Source organism: Phocoena phocoena, chromosome 18 (genome assembly GCF_963924675.1).
Source record: "Phocoena phocoena chromosome 18, mPhoPho1.1, whole genome shotgun sequence".
Taxonomy (NCBI): Eukaryota; Metazoa; Chordata; class Mammalia; order Artiodactyla; family Phocoenidae; genus Phocoena; species Phocoena phocoena.
In genome coordinates, this window is record NC_089236.1 from 65,994,776 (window position 1) to 66,019,759 (window position 24,984).

The 24,984-nt window shown below is 46.3% G+C and overlaps 1 non-coding gene across 1 annotated transcript; it reads left to right on the forward strand.

Moving 5' to 3' along the window:
- The first annotated feature begins 22,573 nt into the window (after positions 1 to 22,573).
- On the forward strand, positions 22,574 to 22,737 carry LOC136137906 (U1 spliceosomal RNA). The gene has a single exon (XR_010656765.1). It is a non-coding gene; the product is annotated as a U1 spliceosomal RNA (small nuclear RNA).
- The last annotated feature ends 2,247 nt before the right edge of the window (positions 22,738 to 24,984 follow it).

Here is a 24,984-nt window from a genome sequence, read left to right on the forward strand (position 1 = left end):
TCAAATCACTTTCATTAACATTTTCATAAATATTAAAATTGGCAATGAAAGGAGTTGTCATTGGTTGTGTATGAATAATTAAATAACTGTAAATCTCAATATTATAGCTTTCTTTTGATATTTTGAAGTTGATAATTGTGGGTTCTTTTCGTTTTTTTTGCTTTTGTTTTTGTTTTCTTTTGGCTGCATCAGGCCTTAGTTGCAGAACGCGGAATCTTCCTTGAGGCATGTGGGATCTTTCACTGCAGCTTGTGGGCTCTTCCCTGCGGCGCATGGGCTTCTTTCTAGTTGTGGTGTGTGGGTTTTCTGTCTAGTTGTGGCACACAGGCTCCAGGGCGTGTGGGCTCTGTAGTTTTTGTGGCACACGGGTCTCTCACTGAGGCACGCGAGCTCAGTAGTTGTGGCACACGGGCTTAGTTGCCCCACAGCGCCATGTGGGATCTTAGTTCCCTGACCAGGGATGGAACCCATGTTCCCTGCATTGGAAGGTGGATTCTTTACTGCTGGACCACCACTGAAGTCCCAATAATTGTTTTTTAGACCAGATATTGGCACAGGTCCCTGAAACACTCAACTCTCCATGTGCCATGACTAGAGAACTTAATGGGGGAAATAGTGGTGCTAAGCACCCCGACTCCTATTCTGACATATCCCCTCATTAGAGCAGACCAGCCCTCTTGCAACGCATCCCGCTCGCGCACACACACACACGCACACACACACAGAATGAAGGTCACTGATAAAACCCATGGGACTACAAAGCTCTGTCTGGTACTGAGAACATTTAGGGCCTTGTTTTCTCATTTTGTTCACCTAAAGTTAGAACTGAGTGTCTTGGAATCTGTACACCCTGTAACAGACTTATCCTCACATCTCATTGGTTAAAATTGTACCACAAGTCCACTGGCAAGGGAACAGAATTCCTAAAAGGTCTAGATTCAACTCCTGAGGTGGTTGAATCCACCTTTTCTGAATCACAGGATGGCATGGAGTATAGATATCAGAACAAAACTGGGTCTGTGCCAGCAGGAAAAAAGGGTAACATTCAGCAATGTCCCCTCACCTGCCCACTTGGCCAGATACCTGCCTAAGCTCTGTCAATTGGACTTAACCCACACAAGATTTTGATCTAGGAACTACTGATGCCAAGAGACTGACCTGTGTGGAATCCATCCTGTCTTAGGTAGGGCTACTACAGCCAGTTTCCAGAAGTGTGGAGGTCATGGTTCTAACAACAGGGTCCAAGGTCTAGGAACAGTGCAGGAGGCTATGTCTGTGGCCAGTGGCAGTAGCAAAGGCATCTTCACAAGCCTAGCAGGGCAGCACAATTTCGGACGTATTTTTTCTGTGGACATAGCCTTCAATCCTAGTTGTCCCCCCTACTGGACATTCTATGAATTATGCAAAAGCCTGTAATAACTTCTCCCCCTGATTAAGTTAGTAGCTTGGATTCTTTTTCTTGAGAGTCTGAACCTGTGATTATCCATCCCTTTCCGAGGGTCTAAGTCAGGATGTCACGTGTGAAAACGCCATGCAGAACCTAGGTGCACAGAAGAGAAATTCATTTCACTGGTGCTAGTTTACAGCTTAACAGTCCAGGAAATCCTCAATTTGAGCGTAAACTTTCTCATTCGGATTACCCCAAACTGAACTTGGAAGCTTCAATTCTGCTTTCATGTGAGTTTTGCTTTAAATCCTGGAAAGGAAGGCGCGGCCTTATTCACTGAGCGAGACAACTCCTTCCTTCCGGGTTTGTAATGTTCCTCTCTCCCTCTTTGAGGGTGGCCTCGGGCCTCGGGGAGGCGGGAGGGGGAGGTGCTGAAACAGAAAGTTCCACAATGCTCGAAAGACAAGCTCTTCCCGTTTCGTAATAAAGCCAAGTTCCATTATCACACTGACCCATGCAGCCAAGATGTGGTTGCACTGTGGTAACATACGGGTTATTGGGGGGCATCTTAGGATATGATGAATTTGTCACTGTTTGGACGCTGTTGAGGAACGTGCTACAGTCCACGCAGACTAAAGATAACATACTCAGAATAGGACAGGATAGAGGTGTCTACTGGTCACTGGTATTCATGTGGGAGTATTATGGGCTGCGATCTTTTTTTTTTTAAAATAAATTTATTTATTTTATTTATTTTTGGATCTGTTGGGTCTTTGCTGCTGCGTGTGGGCTTTCTCTAGTTGCAGCGAGCTGGGCCTACTCTTCGTTGCGGTGTGCAGGCTTCTCATTGCAGTGGCTTCTCTTGTTGCAGAGCACGGGCTCTAGGCGCATGGGCTTCAGTAGTTGCAGCACGCAGGCTCAGCAGTTGTGGCTCACGGGCTCTAGAGCACAGGCTCAGTCGTTGTGGCGCATGGGCCTAGCTGCTCCGCAGCATGTGGGATCTTCCCAGACCAGGACTCAAACCCATGTTCCCTGCATTGGCAGGTGGATTGTTAACCACTGCGCCACCAGGGAAGTCCTGGGCTACAGTCTTGACTTGGCATCCTCAGATCATCTTGAGTGAACTTCATAAGAGTATGAGGCAACCACACACCCAAGAAGAAATACCCATGTGGAATGGTCACACGAACGTTTAGAAGACCTGGGGCATCTGAAAGCCTTCAGACACCTGGAGACTTTTATGAGATGGACTATGGTTAGAGGGCAAGGATGCCTGCATATGCTACAGGAGCAGAGTTGTGGGTCTGCAAGTCCCTCCTGCAGCTCCTTCCTGGGCTCAGGCCCCTATCACTGCTGCAGGGACATAGACTTTCCACTGCAGTTACCTTCAGGTAGAGCTCAAATCCATTAACTCCACCATCTTTTTCTATCTTGGCCAATCCTGGTGATCATAGCAGTATGTCTCCTTGTTTCAGTTCTCCTTCTGCTCTACAGGAACCACATGGAAAAACAATTCCTAAAACTATGGAAATCACAAGACCACTCCTGGAATAAACTGTTTAAAGTTGCTGTCAGGCATGGACACCTGGCAAAGATTCATTTGGAACTTTTGAGTGCTAGAAGTGTCCTCATTCTTCATGTAAGCTATTCAGAAGCCTCAACCGAAGAAGAATCATATAATACCATTGCAAAATTAAAGTCAGGCAAAACCTATAAATAGCTTGAACGTGAGTTCCATGCTGAGTTCCCCCATATTGCTATGAGTTTCTTCTCTTTGCCAATATGTGATAGAAAATTTGGAGCTCCCCGCCCAGGTTTTTTTTCTGTCCGCGCAGCTGGCGGGATCTTAGTTCCCCCGACCGGGGATTGAACCCCGGGCCCACGGCAGTGAAAGTGCCAAGTCCTAACCACTGGACTGACATGGAATTCCCTGGAGCTCCTGTTTTAATCTTCAATGACATTATCTTTCCTATTCTGTCAGAACTGTGTAATTTAACCTGAGCCCTTCAATTTTTCTTTCTTTTTCTTTCTAACTTAGCCCATATAATCCCCAAACAATGTGAATTTGTTCCTTGCCCAATATGTCTTTACTGACTAATGATGCCTTGAAATTCCCTCTCCTGTGGATTAAGATTCCATCCAACTACTGTTACTGAATTCATAGAATTCAGTGATGGTGCTGGTTTTCGTACAGGCACCAAATACTCTTGTAAGGTGGGAGATATCATTTGAATTTACAGGAAAAGCATCTGAGGCTCAGAGAAAGTCCCCGGTTTGCCAAGGCCACACATCTCAGTGACAGTGACACAGCTGGGCATAAACCCACATATTTTTGACTCAAAGCCAGCTGTCTTGACTTTCACCAGACAATAAAGGATCTTTACTGTCCAAATGTAGATGTATTACCTTGGCAAGGATGAGCTTCATACTAGACCACAGTTAACATAAACATCAGACGGTAAGTTAGCTGAGCAGCTTTGTCAGCTAAGCCCCAAGATGATGCAGAGAAAATGGGGACCAGTAAAAGGAGTGCAGGATACCTGTCCTGGTGACTTGGGCAGGAAGAGCTGGCAGAGGCAGCTACTGGAAATGGAAGAAGAAACAAATCTCCCCTATTCATTATCCTACTGCTTTGAGTGCACCCTGAACGCTGCCCAGCTATCTCCCTATTATTCGTGTGTCATTTGTACCTCACTTCTACCCAACAGTGCTCTGTGACGTTTAAGATCAGATTGCCTGGATCTAATATCTCTCCTATTTCCCCTGTGTTAATCTGTCCTTATCCCAGAAGCTGAACCCCGATTTCAAGGTGAGTACTGTGTACCAAATTTTCTAGATTCATATTCATGTCTTCCATCTTTTACAACTCTTCTGCCTCTGGCTGAATGACACGTATTCTCTGAACTCAGTTTCTCATGGGTAAAGTGGGTACTAAAAAGTAGTATCTATTTCACAGAGTTATTATTTCTGTGAAAGTGCTTAATACAGTTCCAGGCACATAGGAGTTGTTCAATAAATGGAAGCTATTACGGCAAGGTATTTTACTAGAATACTGAATTGGCTTGTCCCTTGCTATGGTCTGAATGTGTGTGTCCTGCCTGTCCCCCATCAAATTCATATGTTGAAACCCCAATCACCAAGGTGATGGTGTTAGGAGGTGAGACCGTTGGGAGGTGATTAAGTCATGAGGGCAGAACCTCATGAATGAAATTAGTGCCCTTGTAAAAGAGGCCTCAGAGAGCTTACTTGCCCCCTTCCACCATGTGAGGATACAATGACAAGTCTGCAACCTGGGAGAGGGCCCTCATCCAACCATGCTGGCACCCTCTTCTCAGATTTTGAGCCTCCAGAACTATGATAGATTTCTGTTGTTTGTAAGCTACCCAGTCTACAGTATTTTGTTATAGCAGCCAAAATGGACTAATAGAGTCCCTATATCTTCCCTCCACCAATAAAGGAAATAGATAGCTAGGTTGCATTTCTTTTTTTTTTGCCATGCCACGGGATCTTAGTTCCCCGACCAGGGATGGAACCTGTGCCTACTGCAGTGGAAGCATGCAGTCCTAACCACTGGACTACCAGGGAATCCCCACCCCACCCCAGCTGCAATTACTTGATGGGAATTCTGGCACCAGGGAGAGTTGTGTAGGAACCAGACATACCGCAACTTCCATAACACATTCCAAATTTCTTGAGCCATGGTTTCCACCTGGGGGAGACTTGGCCCTCCAGGGGACATATAGCAATGCCTGGAGGTATTTTTGGTTGTCACTACTTTTGGGAGGGTGCTGCTAGCTTCTAGTGGGTAGAAGCCAAGTATGCTGTTGAACATTCAACAATGCATGCATGGGACAGCCCTCCCAAACGTCAACAGAGCTGAGACGGAGAGACCCAGATATAGGGCCCAGGGTCTAAGGAGCTTGATGGGCAGGTGAGGAGAAGAGATTGAGTAGAATGTAAGATAGAAGTTGTAAATGAACAGAGCTGAGTCTTATGAACTGAAAAAACATAGAATCAGTCAGATTTCATTAAGGGAAAGACAATAACATAGGCGAGCTGGAAAAACACCTTTTGGAAAAAAAATAATAAGCCACTTTATGTATTTACCCCAATGAGTAAACTCTTATTTTTGTTGTTGTTGTTTTGTTTGTTTCGTTTTCTAGAAAGATATCAGATGGGATGGAGTAAACTCTTATTGTTGCAGCTGTTGATATTATTAAGAGTTACTGTCTTTTATAACCTCAATTATTCTATAAGAACTCTGTATAATCTCCTTGTTGCTGCTTTTCGTTTCTTTCTTTTTCTTCCCCCTCAGCTTTATTGAGTTGCTGTATTTCTATGTAACGTAAAAGAAGATACTGGTGGGACTTTCCTGGAGGTCCAGTGGTTAGGACTCCACACTCTCACTGCCTAGGGCCAGGTTCAATCCCTGGACGGGGGAACTAAAGTTCCACAAGCGAAAAAAAAAAAAAAAAAAAGATATTGGTCCCCATGCTTGAGACAGAATGTGATGGTGGCAGTAACAGGAAGAGAACATGGCCCTTCTATTCCCATTGTCATCCTTGGAAAATCTGAGTTATAATTTGCTGTGACACACGTGCAGTGTAAGGCAACAGGCCTCTGTGGAAAAATGGATTATCACAGCTGATATGAGTCACTGGGACCACCAGGCAGTGGGCCCAAAGCCCCAGGGTCAAGTCACACTTGAATCTTCTCAGTTTGTCAAGTACATCCATTGATCACCCCAAGTCAATGAATAGAGTGGGATGACAATGGACTCTTAAAATGGAATGTTAACCTTCTGTTTCATTATACTTGTTCACTCTCAAATGTCCTCCTAAATATTTTTAGAATAGAAAACTAATAGCCATATGCTTTGAAGCATATTTATTCCTGATATCTAAACACCTTATGTTTTTTCCTTTCAGAATTTTTGTTCATGACTAACTCTAATATATATATATATTTTGTGTGTGTGTGTGGTACGCGGGCCTCTCACTGTTGTGGCCTCTCCCGTTGCGGAGCACAGGCTCCGGACGCGCAGGCTCAGCGGCCATGGCTCACGGGCCCAGCCGCTCCGCAGCATGTGGGATCTTCCCGGACCGGGGCACGAACCCGCATCCCAGGCATCGGCAGGCGGACTCTCAACCACTGCGCCACCAGGGAAGCCCTAATATATCTTTTTTAAACAGAGAAATTCTTATCTAATCTTTGAACTGTTTTCATACTTTTGAAATGGTTTTTGGAAGTTTTTTTTGTTTTGGCCATGCCGCATGCAGAATCTTAGTTCCCTGATAAGGGACTGAACCTGTGCCCCCTGCAGTGGAAGCACAGAGTCTTAACCACTGGACTGCTAGAGAAGTCCCTTGAAATGTTTTTTGGATGTTAACTTTTCCATGCCACCATGACTTAAGAGAATAGTTGAATTTTAATAAAAATATCACATCTGTATCACTGTACTTTGTTTCTTTGTATTGCCTTTAACAGTACATCAGGTTGTAATCCTTAAAGCAAGGGCAGATTTGGCAATATGGTTCTCTGCTAAACTTCTAAGTAAGCATTGATCTAGTGGAGAGTCAAAAGGCCTGAGATCTAATCCTGATATCACTAATAGCATGTTCTGGGCAAGTCATCAAATGCATCCAAGCTTCAAGCTCTTGCCTGTAAAATAGGGGTCATCACTCCTATCCTGTTTATATGAAGGCAGCTTCATATGCTGAACCTTTAAGGATGAGACAGTTGCTAAATCTGATAGTAGAGAAACAGCATTCTAGGCAGAGAACAACGTGTACAAAAAGAAGAGACTATACAGGAACACTGAGTGGGTACATATTCAGCTGAAATGTAGGGGTTGTTTTTTTTTTTTTTCCATTTTACAAAAATGTCATTTTTAATCTCAAGTGACAACCAAAAATATCTGTTGCCAAAGGGAGATGATATTTATTTTTTAAATACATTTATTTATTTATTTTTGGCTGTGTTGGGTCCTGGTTGCTGTGTGTGGGCTTTCTTTAGTTGCAGCAAGAGGGGGTTACTCTTCGTTGCTGTGCACGGGCTTCTCATTGCAGTGGCTTCTCTTGCTGTGGAGCACCGGCTCTAGGCGTGCGGGATTCAGTAGCTGTGGCTCACGGACTTCAGTAGTTGTGGCTCGCAGACTTCAGTAGTTGTGGCTCGCGGACTTCAGTAGTTGTGGCCCGGGGGCTCTAGAGCACAGGCTCAGTAGGTGTGGCACATGAGCTTAGTTGCTCCGCGGCATCTGTGATCTTCCCGGACCAGGGATTGAACCCGTGTCCCTGCACTGGCAGGCGGATTCTTAACCACTGCACCATCAGGGAAGTCCCTCTCTCGTGTATCCTAATGATAAACTCCACAGCTGAGATAACCTGTCCATGTTTTTTGCCTGACAGAGTTCAATTTTTATCTAGTTATTTGTATTTAATTTTAATTTAATTTAGTTTTATTTTTGGCTGCACCATGTGGCAGCAGGGTCTCAGTTCCCAGACCAGGGACTGAACCTGGGCCAAGGCAGTGAAAGCGCAGAGGCCCCCAACCACTGGACTGCCAGGGATTTCCCTAATTTTTATTCTTTATGCAATAGTGAGATGTAATAAAGGCATTCCAAAAATAGTTGCAAACAACTGTTGCAAATTGAATTACCACAAGTCCACAGACATCACCTACGGATGATCTGGAACCTATTTGCCATAATAAATGATCACAGATAATGTAATTGAGAGAATCTGGGAGTCAGGGAGGTTTGAAGGAAGAAAGCAGACTGACTGAAGTAGACGGGATTTATCCTGACAGTTCAGGCTCCCAAGTCACACTGGGAGCCCCTTGCAACAGCTGGGGTTTCTTTCACTTGGGACGTTCTAAACATCTCTCAAAGCAATAACATACAATCTGAGAATATGGGGATTCAAACTGTGAAATGAGAAACTCTAGGGTTGTTGTTCTCAGAGTTTTTGGTTACAGAACCCTTTCATTCTCTTAAATATTATTGAGCATCTTCAAAGAGCTTTCCCTTTTATGGTTAAACCTGCTGATAATTTACCATATTAGATAGCAACACTGAGAAATGTTTAAAATATTTACTAAGTCAGTTAAAAATAACAATGATAAACCTATTCAGCTTGACATAAATGTCTCCCACACTTGCAAATTTCTTTAATATCTACTAGTGTAACAGACAACAGCTGGATTCTCATACTTGTTTTTGCATTCAATCCATCATTACATGTTGTTTCAGTTGAAGGATATGCAGAAAATCTGGCCTCACCCTGATATATGGTTGGAAAAAAAGAATCTCAAACATCTCCTGAAAGGGTCGTGGGCACCCCCAGGAGTCCTCAGACCACACTTTGAGAACTGCTGCTACAGACTTAAACAACAACTGTATATATATAAATTTTTTTTTGGCTCTGCCACTGCACAGCAGGCAAGATCTTAGTTCCCTAACCAGGGATTGAACCCATTCCCTCTGCAGTGGAAGTACAGATTCTTAACCACTGGACCTCCAGGAAGTCCCTACAACAAACTGTAAATACACATGGCAGAGATTCTGATATTAACTTCTTGTTCTTTTAGTAAGGAAACTGGGGACATTCTCAGGCAGATACGGACCATTTTTCTTATTGTATTTGGGGTCTGTTGATTCTACTCTGTGGACCGTGTGCCGATCCCTAGGGTTTTTACTTCCTTCTTTCGGAGTCATTCTTACTCACAGCAGAATGATTCTTGGACTCTGCGTACAATTTCTCAAGGGTCTTACTAAAAAGAGGCTTTTACTTGGTGGAATTTTAGGGAGAGTTTGCTTCTGTTAGGCTCTGCTAACAAGCCTGCCCTTACATTTTATATATCACCCAGGGGTGGAACGTGCAAGCCTCGTGGTAGTGCGGACTCTTTGCCTGAGACCTCTGTGCTCATAGCCTGCTGCCCTTCTCCCACTGTCACAACAGAACTGAGGACAAAATCCTGTTCATTCCTCACGAATAGTAATTTCCAAACTAGGTTTCAGCTAAAAACAGATTTCCACCTAATGCCTAAACATGGCTGCCATGATGCTCTCTGTGTCACCCACTGAACACCCCCTTCCACTGGAAGAAGGAAGTATTCTGGGCTTCCCTGGAGGCACAGTGCTTACGAATCCACCTGCCGGGCTTCCCTGGTGGCACAGTGGTTGAGAGTCCGCCTGCCGATGCAGGGGACACGGGTTCGTGCCCCGGTCTGGGAGGATCCCACGTGCCGCGGAACAGCTGGGCCCGTGAGCCATGGCCGCTGAGCCTGCGCGTCCGGAGCCTGTGCCCCGCAACGGGAGAGGCCACAGCAGTGAGAGGCCGCGTACAGAGAGAAAAAAAGAAAAAAAAAAAAAAGAATCCGCCTGCCAATGCAGCGGACACGGGTTCAAGCCACGGTCTGGGAAGATCCCACATGCCGCGGACCAACTAAGCCCATGCGCCACAACTACTGAGCCTCCGCTCTAGAGCCCACAAACCACAACTCCTGAAGCCCAGGCACTTTGAGCCCATGCTCTGCAACGAGAAGCCACCGCAATGAGAAGCCCGCACACAGCAACAAAGACCCAACGCAGCCAAAAATCATTAATTAAAAAAAAAAAAACCTTTAAAAAAAAAGAAGGAAATATTTTAAGGATTTACAGTTTAACCACACCATGCCCTCTGCTGGGTGGGTGTGGATTCAAGGCTGCATAAAATGAAAGCATTGCCCACTAGCATAAGAACGACAAGTTATATTTGGTTTTGCTTTTTAAATGTGTGGTAACAACTATGTCCTCCTGCGGGAAATGACATAGAAAGTGAGAGGTGCAGCCAGGACCGATTGTTTTGTCGGACTGTTCCTGGTGTGCCTGGCTCTCATATAGAATAAGCCTAATGTCTTCATATTCAAAATCCCTTTTTCCTCCCTTACCTGAGCTCAGTGTTTCATTTACAACCTTTATCACACACTCTTATCCTTGAGTCACTGTTGGAGTTAGATTTCAAGACCCTCAAGATCCTTGATTTTACTCTCAATTAAAGAAGAAAAGCATTTAGGGAATTCTCTGGTGGTCCAGAGGTTGGGACTCCAAGCTCTCACTGCCTAGGGCCCAGGTTGTATCCCTGGTTGAAGAACTAAGATCCCGCAAGCCACGGTGTGGCCAATAAAAAAAAAGAATAAAAGCATTTAAATTTTTCTTCAAATTGAAGATCTGAAAATTCAAAGTGACTTGCCTTTGCTAATTTCCCCAACACATAAATGATTCCAAACTGATGTGTATCTAGAAAATCTAAGTTATGCAAGATTTAATAATATTGTAATAATTAACAGTATCAGTTGTATCTTATACGAAATAAATATTAACATATTAATTGCATTGTTCCAAAGACTTCAACCTGCTATCATGAACAGATATGTGCCTTTATCATGTATAATTTAAAAGTTTCAGAGATCGTGCTTCACAAGCTTTAATGTTCACACAAATGACCTGGGAATCTTGTTAAAAATGTTGATTCTGGTTCAGTAGGTCTGAGAACTTGTATCTCTCTTTTTTTTCTTCAATTTTAGCCATGCCACATGGCTTGTGGGATCTTAGTTCCCCAATCCCCAACCAGGGATTGAACCCAGGCCCCTGGTAGTGAGAGGGCAGAGTCCTAACCACTGGACCACCAGGGAATTCCCGAGAACTTGTATTTTTTTTTAATAAATTTATTTATTTATTTTTGGCTGCATTGGGTCTTTGTTGCTGCACACGGGCTTTCTCTAGTTGCGGAAAGCAGGGCTTACTCTCTGTTGCGGTGCGTGGGCTTCTCATTGTGGTGGCTTCTCTTGTTGCAGAGCTCGGGCTCTAGAGCACAGGCTTCAGTAGTTGTGGCACACAGGCTTAGCTGCTCTGCGGCATGTGGGATCTTCCTGGACCAGGGCTTGAACCCGTGTCCCCTGCATTGGCAGGTGGATTCTCAACCACTGCGCCACCAGGGAAGTCCCAAGAACTGGTATTTTTTTACCCTTTCCCGGGTGACACTGCTGTTGATTCATGGGCCACACAGGGTATAGAGCATGATACCTGCCTTTAATCATTATTTCAATTGAATTTTTAAAAGTACGCCAAAAAGTAAAATAGTGACTTAATGTTTTCTTCTTGCCACCAGGATGTCTTACTTTGTTTAGAATATATTACATACATATTTTTGTCTCTCTGTAGTTATCAGTCTCTTGCTTAGATCAATAGTACTTATTAGCACAGGAATCTGGGAACTCTATCTGATAAAGAAACCCTTTGTTTACTTGATATTCAGAAATCAGGCCAGGAGCCAGCATTTGTATAGCAGAATTAGGTTCCCATGGCAACTTCAGAGCTTTGCCACTTTTGTTGCGACGTAGGATAGGAAAACTCCAGAGGTGGACTTTAAAGCTCTTTGTGAGCTAAATCCTGTTTGGCAGCTTTTTAACTCCTCCCTATTGTGTGCCTGTTGTATCAGAGGATTCGTCTTCAACAGTTTCTGGTGAGAACTGCCTCGTTGAACAGCTTGTGAAGTTCTTGGGGCCTGCTGTCTGGTTACGTGTGTCACACGCTCATCTTTATAATCCCGTGTCTTCTTGAGCAACAGCAGGAATGGTCTGGTGTTGGAACCTTTCGTATTAATGAAAGAAAGTCACTCTTACATAATTGCATGATGTCATTTTTGCACCCCTGTAATGCCTTTGTTACCCTGTGGCCCTTCCTCCTTTTAACACTTGGCATGGAAGAAATAGACCACACAGAGAGCAAAAGGAATGAAAGAATGGAATTCTTGAGTTTTTCAGCTTGAAGGGAACTGGTGCTGGCATAAAGAGCACGGTTTACAAGAAAACGTATCCAGCCAAGTTTTCCTCCACAGAAGAGAGACTGAAACACAAGTCACAGGAGAGCAAAGGTTTAGGAACGAGAGGCAGAGAGTTGGAGATCCCTGTCCCCAACTGTCACCATCCCCAAACTCCTGGGGAAGGGCAAGTTAGGGGGGATACAGGATATGGCTTGTGCCTTACTGTTAATGCAAGTTTGTGCGCCCGACGCAAAGTGAGGCCGAACTGAAACGTTGGAGTTTGGAGCAGAGAAAGTTTTATTGCAAGGCCATGCAAGCTTATGCCCTAAAAATCCTCGAGCTCCCTGAAGGGTTTCAGCAAAGCCCTTTTAAAAGCCAGGTGAGGGAAACGGGTGGCAGGGTATGTGATCAGCCTGTGCACAGTTCTCTGACTGGCTGATGCTGAGGTAGCAGGGTGGTGTCCCAGAGATAAACGTTATCAGTCCTTAGGCTCCAGCAGGCCTGGGGCTGTGTGCTGATGGTCGTTATGTCCTTAACATTTTCCATTTATTGGAAGGGGTGGGGGGGGTTGCATCTACAAAACCACTCAGGAAATGTGCATCAAATACTATTATCTAGGTACTTCAGAGAGGAGCTAAAGCAGAGGATACGGGGGAAGGCCTGTCCCCCACCGCCGAAGGCCCCATGGGGCCCTGCTCGGTTACAATTCCCCCCTTTTCTTTGATACTCCTCAATCTTGAGGAGACAAATTTTTTTTTAACTTATTTATTTATTTATTTTTGGCTGCCTTGGGTCTTCCTTGCTGTGCACAGGCTTTCTCTAGTTGCGGTGAGCAGGGGCTACTCTTTGTTGTGGTGCGCGAGCTTCTCATTGCGGTGGCTTCTCTTGTCGCAGAGCACGGGCTCTTGGTGCGTGGGTTTCAGTACTTGTGGCTCGTGGGCTCTAGAGCGCAGGCTCAGTAGCTGTGGCGCACAGGCTTAGTTGCTCCGCAGCATGTGGGATCTTCCCAGACCAGGGCTCAAATCCGTGTCCCCTGCATTGGCAGGTAGATTCTTAAGCACTGTGCCACCAGGGAAGTCCTGAGAACAAGTTTTGAACAAGAAAAGGAATAAAGGTGCGGATAAGGAGGTTAATCGTAAACTTGACAGAGGTACCCACATTCCGGCCAACACTGCTTTGAGAATGGCTTGGGGCACAGCTACTCCATTTTTACTTCCACAAGCATTTTTTTCTTCAATGGCCAAAGCAGATGTCACCATTAGTGATTTTAATGCTTTTCTATATATGAGAAGATGCAAGGATTTGGACTCATAAAATCTTCTGAAAAGATCTAACTATCTGAAGGCCTGTTCTGCCAGCGTTTCCCAGAGCACAGCGTGCCTCATTCCTCATCTCCACCTTGAACTCCTTTCAGGGGGTGCTGAAGGTCATCAGCTGCAGTGCAGAGGTAGACGGCAAGTGCCAATTTTCAGCTGGGAAGTAGATAAGGACTCAGTTACATCCGTCCTTTAAAATCCTGTAGCAGGGGTTTCCCTGGTGGTGCAGTGGATAAGAATCTGCCTGCCAATGCAGGGGACACAGGTTCAATCCCTGGTCCGGGAAGATCCCACATGCCGCGGAGCAACTAAGCCCATGCGCCACAACTGCTGAGCTTGCATTCTAGAGCCCGTTAGCCACAACTACTGAAGCCCGCACGCCTAGAGCCCATGCTCTGCAAAAAGAGAAGCCACCGCAATGAGAAGCCCGCGCACCAGAGCGAAGAGTAGCCCCCCGCTCACTGCAACTAGAGAAAGCCCGCGCGCAGCAACAAAGACCCAACACAACCAAAAAAACAAACAAAAAAATCCTGTAGCAAAGGTGATTTTGAAAACAAAATAAATTTTAAAAATATCTGCCCAGAAAAGTGGAAACCACTTTGCTAAAGTTTAAGAGACAACAACAGGAAGATAAATAAGAACGTTGCTTAAATCTAGAGAATGTTGTTACCAAACCAAAGCCAATCCGCTGACCCTGGGTTGTGGTGAAGGAAAATGTAACTTTGTTGGAAAGGTGCCAATACAAGGAGGACAGGTCGCTCACGCTCTAAAACCCCAGGCTCCCCGATGGTTTCTGGGGGAAAGTTTCTACAGCCAAAATTTGGGGTGAGGGCTGCGGGGTGTGGCTGGTGGTGAGGCAACACAGCACTGCTCCAGGAATCCCGTGCGCAGCCTGAAGTTACCGTCCTCCACCTGGGCGGGGGCCTCAGTATATTCCTTGAGGGGGAACCAGGACCCTGTCCCCAAGGCTGCACTATTGTTTCCTGACTGCTCCTCTTTTTTCTGCATTCGCTCCCTTCCCTGATTAGCAACTGTCTGAATCTGCCCTTTGGAAGTCAGGGAAGGTCAAGGAGGTTGAAAGAAGCCTATTTCCTACAAACAAGAAAGAGGGACACAGTCACAGAAAGGATTTGTGCCCAGGAGAGCCCCACAGGGTCCCGCTCCATTTCAGTATGATCTGTAATCAGGTTAGGCCTATCATCCGTACTCTTCATCCTCCACAGTACAAGCACAGACACACTGTTTCCATATTGACAAGGCCATCTTCGCCCGTTACCTGGGAGCCCAGACCTGGTTCTCTGTGCACACTGATGTCTAGGCCCTTTCCTTTCCCATTTAACTAATACCCAATTCTCTTCTGCAAATAAAGGACACTAAGGACTCTCACTCATTTCAGGAGAAACATCAAACCCCTAAAAATAGGGAGTTACCTTATGGGTAAAAAAACAACAAAATAAAACAAAACACATTACATTAATACCTTCTCTCTTTGGACATTCAGGCATAGGGTCTCTTTATCAGGATTATCTCCACTGATAACAAAGGAAACAGTGATTAAAGGTAAGGTAGTCCCCTTCATTTTCAGCAGCCCATGCTGTGACGAAACTGTCACCAACAAAGCCCATTAACAATTCCCTGGGAGAAAAATTGAATCTGAGTAATAAAATAAACCCTAACTTTTTCTTTCCCTTTGTGCTTAGTCTAGTTTTGAAGCAGGAGGGAAGGGGGCAGGGTACAATTTTTAAAAGAATGGCTTAGACACAGGACATAACGAAAACTGAATAGAACTGTGGGGCCTTTAGGGACTTTCCACCCCCTCACTTGTTCCCGTAAACCAATTCTTCTCCCTATCGTGCGCCACTCCTTCTCCCTATTGAAACCAATTCTTCTCCCTATCGTGCGCCACTCCTTCTCCCTATCGAAACCAATTCTTGGAGTTTTTCAGTTGACGGGACTTGCCAGACAGCGGGTAATTTTCCAGTTGCCCGTAACAGGTATACGCCCTAACCGCCACAATGAACAGACAACTATAACGGCCAGAAGGTGGGGCAAAAGTTCCTAAGCCAATGAATTCAAAAGTCACCACATTTACCCAATCATTGTGAGAATATACCCGCCCTATGAGTAAATAAACCTATAAAAAGTATGTGATTCCGCTTTTAGGGGTTCCCCATCGGCCTCCTGCGTGAGGTTCAGGGAACCCCGGTGCATCGGCTCCTAATAAACCTCTTGCGTGTTGCAGCGGCTCTCGACTCTTGGCGGTTCTTGGGCGAGTTGGAATCTCTCGCAGACCGCTTGGGTCTAACAGAACCAACTAGGTCCAAGATGGCGGAAGATTCTACTTCCAGTAAACCTTGAGCCTCATTATATGTTCACTGTAATACATTAGCATGCGAAATGACACACCCACTAGAGCTATGACAGTTCTGAGGCCAACCACAAAAGGTTAAAAAGTGGGCAGTGGACCAATTCCTGGAAATCCCCACCCCTTCCCCAAAATAATTAGAATAATCTTTCCACTTATTAGCCTATGAAATTACCCAGCCCATAAAAACTAACCACACCATATTTCAGGGCCTCTCGCCTTCTGAGATGTCCGACCCTCTGTCTGTGGAGTGTTTCTCTCTAAATAAATCTACTTCTTACCTATCACTTTGTCTCTCACTGAATTCTTTCTGCAAGGAGCTGGGTTTAGGCTGGGCTCGAGTCCTGGGCACTTGGATTCAAGTCCCAATCTGATCTGCACAGCTTCAGTTTCACTTGCTTGCAGGCCGCGCAGAGGCCTTGCACCTGGCCCTTCAGACCAGCGTCCCTAGTGCAAAATGGCTGTGCTGCCACCTCAGCTTGGCTGGCCCCGTGCAGAAATGCTACGCTTGGCACTTGAATCTGGCACACCCCCTCCCCCAAGAACTTTATAAAGCAGCTCTGCCTACGGCCTTTTGGAGAGAGTATGTACTCTGGCCAGGAGCTTGCACCTCTCCATTTTTTGATCAAAGACTAAAGGTGTCCTTTGCTTCTGAACAGTACTTAGTTCAGAAGGGCAGCTCTAGAACTGGTAACTTGGCAACTACCCTCATACCAAAAGGGCCAGATCCATCCTATTACTCCCTAGTCTATACGAAGGATGAATTACACAAAGCCCAGAAATGGGGCTTCAAAAGAGATCTAGGAGGCCATGGACGGGTAGTTAATGAATGTGGGCAATACTTCTTTCCCCAAACAGCAGCTTGTCAAGTCAAAAGGGAGGCTCATCAAGGAACTCACTATGGGAGGGATGCCCTGTATAATTGGTTAGTTCACCTCATGGTAACTCCCGGCATGAAAAGTATAATTACTCTGATAGTTGAGACGCATCCCAACTGCACAATGAACATCCCCAACAGCAGACCCCCAGAGGCCCCCAGATAAGGCCTATTCAGACCAGAGGGACAAATCCTGGAGAAGACTGACAGACTGACTTCACTGTCATGCCGAGAGCATAGGGCAACTTCAGGTATCTCTTGGCGCTAGTGGACATGTTTTCAGGGTGGGTAGAAGGGTTCCCCGCTAGAACTGAAATGGCAGGCGAAGAGGTTAAAGTAAAAGAGATAATCGCCAGGTTTGGGCTCCCAGGATCCTTACAAACTGCTAATGGCCCAGCATTCCTGTCTCAAGTGACAAAAGGGATGACAAGTGCCCTGGGCATAAAATGGACCTTGCAGTCAGCCTGGCGACCCCAATCATCAGGGAAAGTAGAGCAGTCCAATCAGCCCTTAGAAGGAACCTTAGTCAAGCTAGGCCAGGGGACTCAAAAAATTTGGATTAAATTACTCCCAATTGAGCTGCTCCACATTCCGTTAGCCCCAAGGGATAATTTAAAGTCAAGTGCAGGTGAGCTCACCTTCAGTAAACCCACTCCCCAAGCACAGGAGCCTCCTTGAAATGGAACGACTCGAGTGTGCCCTCCAGGTAGGAGACACCGTGGTAACCAGGTGCTGCCCGCACCCTCCGACCTGCCCCCCACCCCCTCCGGCCAGAGGACCAGGTGTATCTGAAAACCTGGAAAAGCTGCAGCCCCGCGATACCAGCGACTCCTAAGAGGAACGGGCCCCACTTGGTGATGCTAAGCACCCATCCGCCCGGAAGCCGCAGGGCGTCACTCCATGGGGACATGACACTCGCGTGAAGGGGGACCCGGAGCCCCAACCTCCAGAGGGACAACCTGGGGAAACGGACCCCCCTGATTACTCGTGCGAACCCCTCTCTGACCTAAAGCTTCTCTTCCGAAAATCAACAAAAGTCTGTCTCAAAAGAGCAGACGACTAATTGTAGGAATCAACTGTGCTCAGAGGGGAGCTAGTGACACTGGCCAGGGGAACCATATACAACACTGACATCATAAAAAAGCTAACAGCCACCGTGGCCACAGTGGCCACTGAGACCGGCCCGGACTTCCAGATGTGACAAAAGTCCGCCGACTCACTGGCCGGTATGGTCCTGGGGGACCGAGTTGCCCTGGATCATCCTTAGCTTCCCCGGGAAGGAGGGGGCCGGGGGTCTGTGCACCGGGCAGCACGTGGAGCTGTTTTCACGTGGATGCACGCGTCCTAATTGGAGGAGACGCGGACAGACCACTGGGAAAGCCGCACGGCTGCAGAAACCAGGCCGCCTGACCTGGTGAACAGTTCTGGAGCCGGGGAAACGCCGGGCACCCTCGCGCCGCTGGGGCTGGGCCTTTCCTGGGCCCCTTAATGACCCTCCGGATCTATAAAGCTCCAGACGGCGGTCACTCACAAACGCAACAGTTAGGGCTGGGGCCCCGGGGAGCCCCCAGACACGGCTACAGGCGGCGGGAGACGTCCTGCTCCTCCCCCCGGGGCCCGACGACCCCACACTCAGCAGGAAACAGCTCCAGGAGCCGGACCTGCGCCCCTCAGCGCCCCTCAGGAACAAGGCGCAGGACGGAAGCCAGAGCAGGGACGTGTCACCGGCAAAGCCCATCAACAAGTCCCGGGGAGGAAACACAGAATCTGGGTCATAAAATAAAATCTTACCTTTTTTCTTTTCCTTTGTGCTTAGCGCAGCTCGCACCCGGCCCTTCGGAACAGTGTCCCAGCTGTGAAACGGCTGCGCCAACACCTCAGCCCAGCAGGCCGTGCGCAAAGACACCCATCACCGTGATTCAAGATGGCGGTGAGGGGGCCGTGTGCAAAGACGCTGCACCCGGCCCTGCAATCTGGAGCATAGCTGCGCCCGAGCCACCAAAACTCCGCCCCCCTCCCCGCTCACAGGAACCAATAAAGCAGCCAGGCGAGTGCCTTCCGGGGGAGTGTATGCCAGAGCGTAAGCTCTCACCTCTTCCTTCTCTCTTCTCTGATCAAAGACTAAAGCTTTCCTTTGCTTCTCATCTGAACTTGGGATCCTTCTATGGGCACCAGGCGGAAGGACTCCTGTTGGGGTCTGACTCGGGAGGGTCGGTAACAGAACAGGAAGAAATCAAACCCTCTTCTGCCCAATAAAGGTATGTGACATCTCCTAAGGGAGAAGCAGTGGACTAGCTAAGAAAATTATTGGTTTCTTAGATGTGAGTGCAGTCTGCATCGTTCCCTTGAAAAGTGATTATTTACTCTTGGAAACTTGTGCCTCCCCTCCTGATAGAAGCCAGGTGAGGTTTATAGACCTTCTTGTTCTATCAGGTCAGAGACTTAAAGAAACAGACACTCAGGAACCTCTCAGAGGTGGGATTCTGGAAGAAAATCCGTTGTCCAGGAGACCCAGGCTCACACGAGACCCAGGAGCCAGCAGCATCAAGTGTTTTCTCCTTCAGACGCCCCACCCTACTGACCTGAGCCCCAGCAAACGCCCCTGTCACTCTAAACGGAGTGATTTAGACTTGAGACTTGGCGACTGGCCAGGGAAATGGAGCCTGACGCAGGTGATGAGACCCTCCTGGGGATGAGGTTTTCCTACGAGGACGGGTCTCCTGAAGGTGATGGGTAGAGATTCACGTGAAGAGAGTTGAACAAGGGCCCTCAATAAAAAACCAGGGGCAAGAGGAATGGTGTGGACCCTGGGGAGTTCCCACGAAGGGACCTTTTTGCAAAAGGCCCAGTTCTTTAAGTGATTTCCCTTTTAGAATCTGGGAAAAGACAAGTTGTCAAAAACTTAAGCCATTTCCTTCTGCACTGAAATAAATTCCCTTTCGAGTTTATTCCGGACCCTGAGTTAACTGAATTAGAATATCCCTCCCAGGGCAGTGCTGCAGTTCTAGGGAGGCTGATGGGACAGGGTGGTGAGATGGGAAAGGGGACCCAGTCTCCTCTCCTCTACTCACTGACCTACTGGGGAGAGAGTATCATCCTGTCAAGTGGACCGTGACCCAGAAACTCAGGTCTTGAGCGACAGTCCTGTGGAGGGTGACAGAGCCAGGAGGTGAGGGGAAATTCTGCACAATATCAGGGAGCTCTTAGTGCAAGGCTCAAGCACGCCAGTGAGAAGGAATCTGCTGTCTGTCACTACATAACCCACCCGAGACATCAGTGGCTTAAAACAGCGGTCATTTATTCAATGCTTAGCGCAGTTGTGGGGGCTGATTAGGTGGTGTTGTTGCTGGCCTCCCTGGGCTCACTCACAGGTCCAGCTGGAGGCTCAGCTGGCGCTGGCTGTCCAAGACGGGCCTCACTTCCATCGCAGGCCTGAGCTGGGATGGCTGGAAGAGCTGGGATGGACTAGGTTCTCGCTCCACGTGGCCTTTCGTCTCAGGCTGCTTACAGTTTGGTGGTCAGGGAGGGAGTCTGATGGGGTCAGCTGTGAGCTGAGGTCTCCTAAAGGATTAGAAGGCAGCAGTGAGTTTGCCCAAGGGTGAGAGGCTGGTAAGAGGGAGGAAAGTGATTTATAAGAGGGAATAACATGTGTCAAGATCCTGTGAGGGAGGAGGAAGTATGATGCTTTCTAGAAAAACAGGAATAAAGTTAGGCTGGTTACTGCACAGAATACAAGAAAAGATGGAGGGTGGCTGCCAGGTCATGCAGGTTCAAGGAGCTGAGGGTTTTCTGTTTAATCTTCATACTAGGAAAAATGGGAAAGATTAAAAGGTTTTAAGCAATGCGGTGACATGATACAAGTTGCTCTTTAAAGAAAGCATGGGGGTTTCCCTGGTGGCGCAGTGCTTAGGAATCCGCCTGCCAATGCTGGGGACATGGGTTGGATCCCTGGTCTGGGAAGATCCCACGTGCTGCGGAGCAACTACCGCAACTAAGAGTAGCCCCTGCTCGCCGCAACTAGAGAAAGCCTGCGTGCAGCAACAAAGACCCAACGCAGCTAAAAATAATTAATTAAAAAATAAATAGAGCATGGTTATGTATTTGAGGTATTGCAGGGGGACTGGAAGCAGGCTTTCTCAACCTCAGCACCATGGACATTTTGGACCAGATAATTCTCTGTCAGTGGTGGGAGCTGTCCTGTACATTGCAAGATGCGTAGCAGTGTCCTAGACCTCTACACACTAGATGGCAGTAGTCGCTGCCCCTGCCTCCCCCCAACTTAGTTGTAACAACTGATAATGTATCCAGACATTACCAGATGTCCTCTGGGGGAGCCGAATTCCCAGTTGAGAACCACTGGGCTGGAGTGAATGCAGGGCTTCTCTGGCCAGTATGACTGTCTTCCAGGAGAGAAATACTCTTCACTGGGCTTGAGTGGTGGAGCTGGAGCTGAGATAAGCAGATGGGATTAGAGATTCAAGGAGATGAACTCAACAGTATTTGGTTGGACAGACCCATCAGGACAGTCCAGTCCTCAGTCCTCCCTCCGCTTCCCTCCTTCAACATTCTACCCGCTCTGAAAAAAGAATCTGGTGTTGGGAATACTCATGGTCAGATGGCAAAAGGATAACACGTGAAGTATAAATTTCATTTTCACTCCTTTGTCATTTGTTGATGCAAGGCTCGTGCAGGGTCAAAGTCTGATCAAGGAAATGATTGAAGATCAGCAAGGCAGTGTGTTTCCAGGCTTAGTGTGGAATAAGGGAGGTCTAGGGATTTGGAGAGCAAACCCTGAGAAGTGAGGGCAGTGGAGAGAGGGCTCTGGAATGAACTTGCATGAGTCACTGGCAGCAAACCTTAGCAGTGAGGGCTGCAATTGTCCGGTGTCCCAGCCGTCAGCCCACCTGTCTGCAGAGGCCAGCTCGTTCTTTCTTATTGTAATTGTGCCCTCCTTCCCTAGGTTTTTACACAAAGACTCATAGTTCTCTATCCCATGCCTGCCTGTAAGGAACGATTGTGAGGAATGGTGAGTTCCCAACCCTAAGACAGTTGGAATTTGTCAGCTAAAAGATCCTGCCCTTATTTCTGTACCTACAGAGTGCAATTTTCTGCAGGAGAGGAAAGGTTGTGTTTTCTGCTCGTATAAAGAAAAATTAGAAACCAAAACCCCTTTCAAATCAAGGTATTTTTCTTGAGTCAAAAGCATCTCCTGAGCCTCCAGCCAAGTCCATCAAAAGGCTTTGTTAGATGATCTAAAGCTACCAGGGTTCATAAAGGTCATCATATCATTCAGGCTGAGCTTGAGAAGTCTGTCCTTTCTCTGCTTCTCACATGCAGAGGAAATTGAATGAGAAATTTTCACGTCATTTCTACCCTACCCACACTCTTTTCTTTCTGACTTAATGAATATAGTCACCCAGAGGATAATCAGTCATGTTATGGTATCTTTTGCTGTGAAAGTGTTATTATTAAATTCATAGTAATATAATCACATAATATTTTAGAGAATATGAATAACTGAAAGTCAATTCTTTTCTTCATGGTCAGAAGGCTCGTGCCTTTCCATCCACCTCCCAATTTTTCTCCTGGACAAAGGTGACCGTGAATCATCACCACAAACCACAGAGCCAGCAGCCAGAACACTGTCCTACCCACTGTCACTTAGAAGTGAGCAGGAGACTCTTTTAGATCCCAGTTAACAAGTATAGAAGGGGTGGCAGAAATGTTAAAAATTACCATGTGGTAGACATCATAGTAGTAATAGTTACAGGTAAGAATAAATGCTAAAATTAATAGGCAAAAATATGATGAGAAACAAGATATTGCATACTTACCTGGCAGGGGAGATACGATGATCACAAAGGTGGTTTTCCCAGGACGAGCCTCATCCATTGCACTCTGGATGTGCTGACCCCTGAGATTTCCCCAAATATGGGAAACTCGACTGCGTAATTTGTGGTAGTGGGGGACTGCGTTCGTGCTTTCCCCTGGGAAAAAAAAAAAGAAACAGATATTGGCATAGACTCAAAGTTATATCCCCACAAAACCCTTAGTAAGTTGGAAGGGAAATAGTAAATTCACAGTGGAGAAACCTGTGATTGAGTTAATATCACCAATGCTGAAACATATCTACATCATGGGTCTCCTAATATGATGTCAGCTTGACTGTCTACAGAGTGCCCAGATTCACCATTGTTTCTGGGTGAGTCTGTGAGGATGATTAGCATTTGAATCGGTGGGCTCTTTAAAGTAGATTGCCCTCCCCAGTGTGGGTTGCCACCCCCCAACCTGTTAAGGGCCTGAGTAGAAGCAGGGCGGAAGACAGAGGAATTCACTCCTTTTTATCCTGTCTCACCGCTTGAGTAGACATCTCATCTCATCTTCTCCTGCCCTTGGACTGGGATTTACATCTTTGCCTCCTTTGGTACTCAGGCCTTCTTCGGACTTGGACTGAATTACACCACTGGCTTTCTTGGGTCTCCAGTTTTCAGATGGTAGACTGTGAAACTTCTCAGCCCTCATGATCATGTAAGCCAATTCCTCGTAATAAATCTCCCTTATATAGGTATGTATGTATCTCTATATATGTATATGTCGATGAAAAATAGATCAATAGTCAAGCTAAGAAAGAAATGGAAAATTTTATTGGTGCCAACCTGAGGGTTATAACCCCGGAACACAGTCTTTTAGAAAGCTCTGAGGACTGTTCTGCCCCGTTAGAGATCAAAGCACAGTTATATATGTTTTTGAGACAAAGGGTAATTAGTCAAATGACGTATTGACAGTTACACAGTCCAGATCTGCAGGAACAAAGTAAGTAGTGGGACATCTGACACCTTACAAGATTAAGAAGGCAGGTTATCTCCTGAGGAGTTATCAAGTAATGGGTCATCCTGACTCTTTACAAGGTTAAGAAGGAATGTTACCTCCTAAGGAGGTCTGGTCAATGCAGATGCATGATACACACTAAAGGAGAAGGAGGGGGCCCAAACAGACAGAGAAAAGTTAAATTTTTCTTGTCTTGCCATAAAATATGAATTTTATTTCATCTCCTGTTAGTTTTTTTTCTCTGGAAGGACACAACATCATTTCTGTGTTATTCTTGCCAAAAATGCGTACCTGAATTTAATCACAAGAAGACATTAGACAAGCCCAAAATTCACCAGGAACCTTCGTGTTGCCGAATTCAGTAATCATTTCTCATTCCACGTTTTACTCAACCTATAAGTATTATGCAATATTGTTCAACAGCTGTCTTTAAATCACTTTCTTCTCTTGTTCTCTAGGGCATAACTCTCTTTTGATTCTCCTCCTACCTTATAGTTAGTCTCCTCTTCTGATTTCTTTTCATCTTCCTACTAATGGAACTTTACTTTCCATCAACTGTACTGACCCGCAAGGTGATCTCATCCACTCCTATAGCTTTGTAGCTGCAGGAGGACCACTGATTACATTCTCATTCTAGGCAGCAGGAATAAAGAAGGGAAGGATAAGACCCCCAACCAACACCCTTAAATATAAGCACAAAACTCCTCCACCTACGTTCCATCAGCCAGAATTTAGTCCCACGGCCGCTCTTAGCTGGAAGGACCACGTGCCAAGCTGCCAACAAGGTTCTGTTGTTGCAGAATAAGAGAAGGACAGACATTGGATAACTAATAACTCTTCTATAGGTGGCAAATCTTATCACTCCTCTGGTTTACACAGTGCAGAAGTCAGACGGATCTAGGATAAAACAAGTGGATTATTATAAACTTAATCAGATGTTAACTCTATTAACAGCTGCTGTTCTAGGTAGAATTCTTTCCTAGAGAAAATTAACACAGTACCTGGTACCCAATATGTAGCTCTTGAGCTGACAGTTTCTTTCCTCTCACCCAGTAAACAGGGAACATAATAGGCTGTTGGATGTTATCCTGATGTAGAATGAATGACATAAAGTGACAGAAGGCGTTTTGTCACAATTTGGTCTGCAGTGACTCTATCATCTCCATATTACACAGGGTATCAGTCTGGTCCACTACATTGATAACATCATGCCGATAGGACCTGTGGAGTAGGAAGTAGCAGGCTTTGCACTAAGTGCTTATCTCAGGGAGGCGTGAGCTGCTGTGGTGTATCAGCCACACTCAGGGATAGCACTGAATAAGTTGATGTGAAATATTCCCTGTCAGCAAAATTTCGAGTGGTACGTGCACATCCTTACCCACTTTGCCTAGAAGGCATGGCCTGAGAAA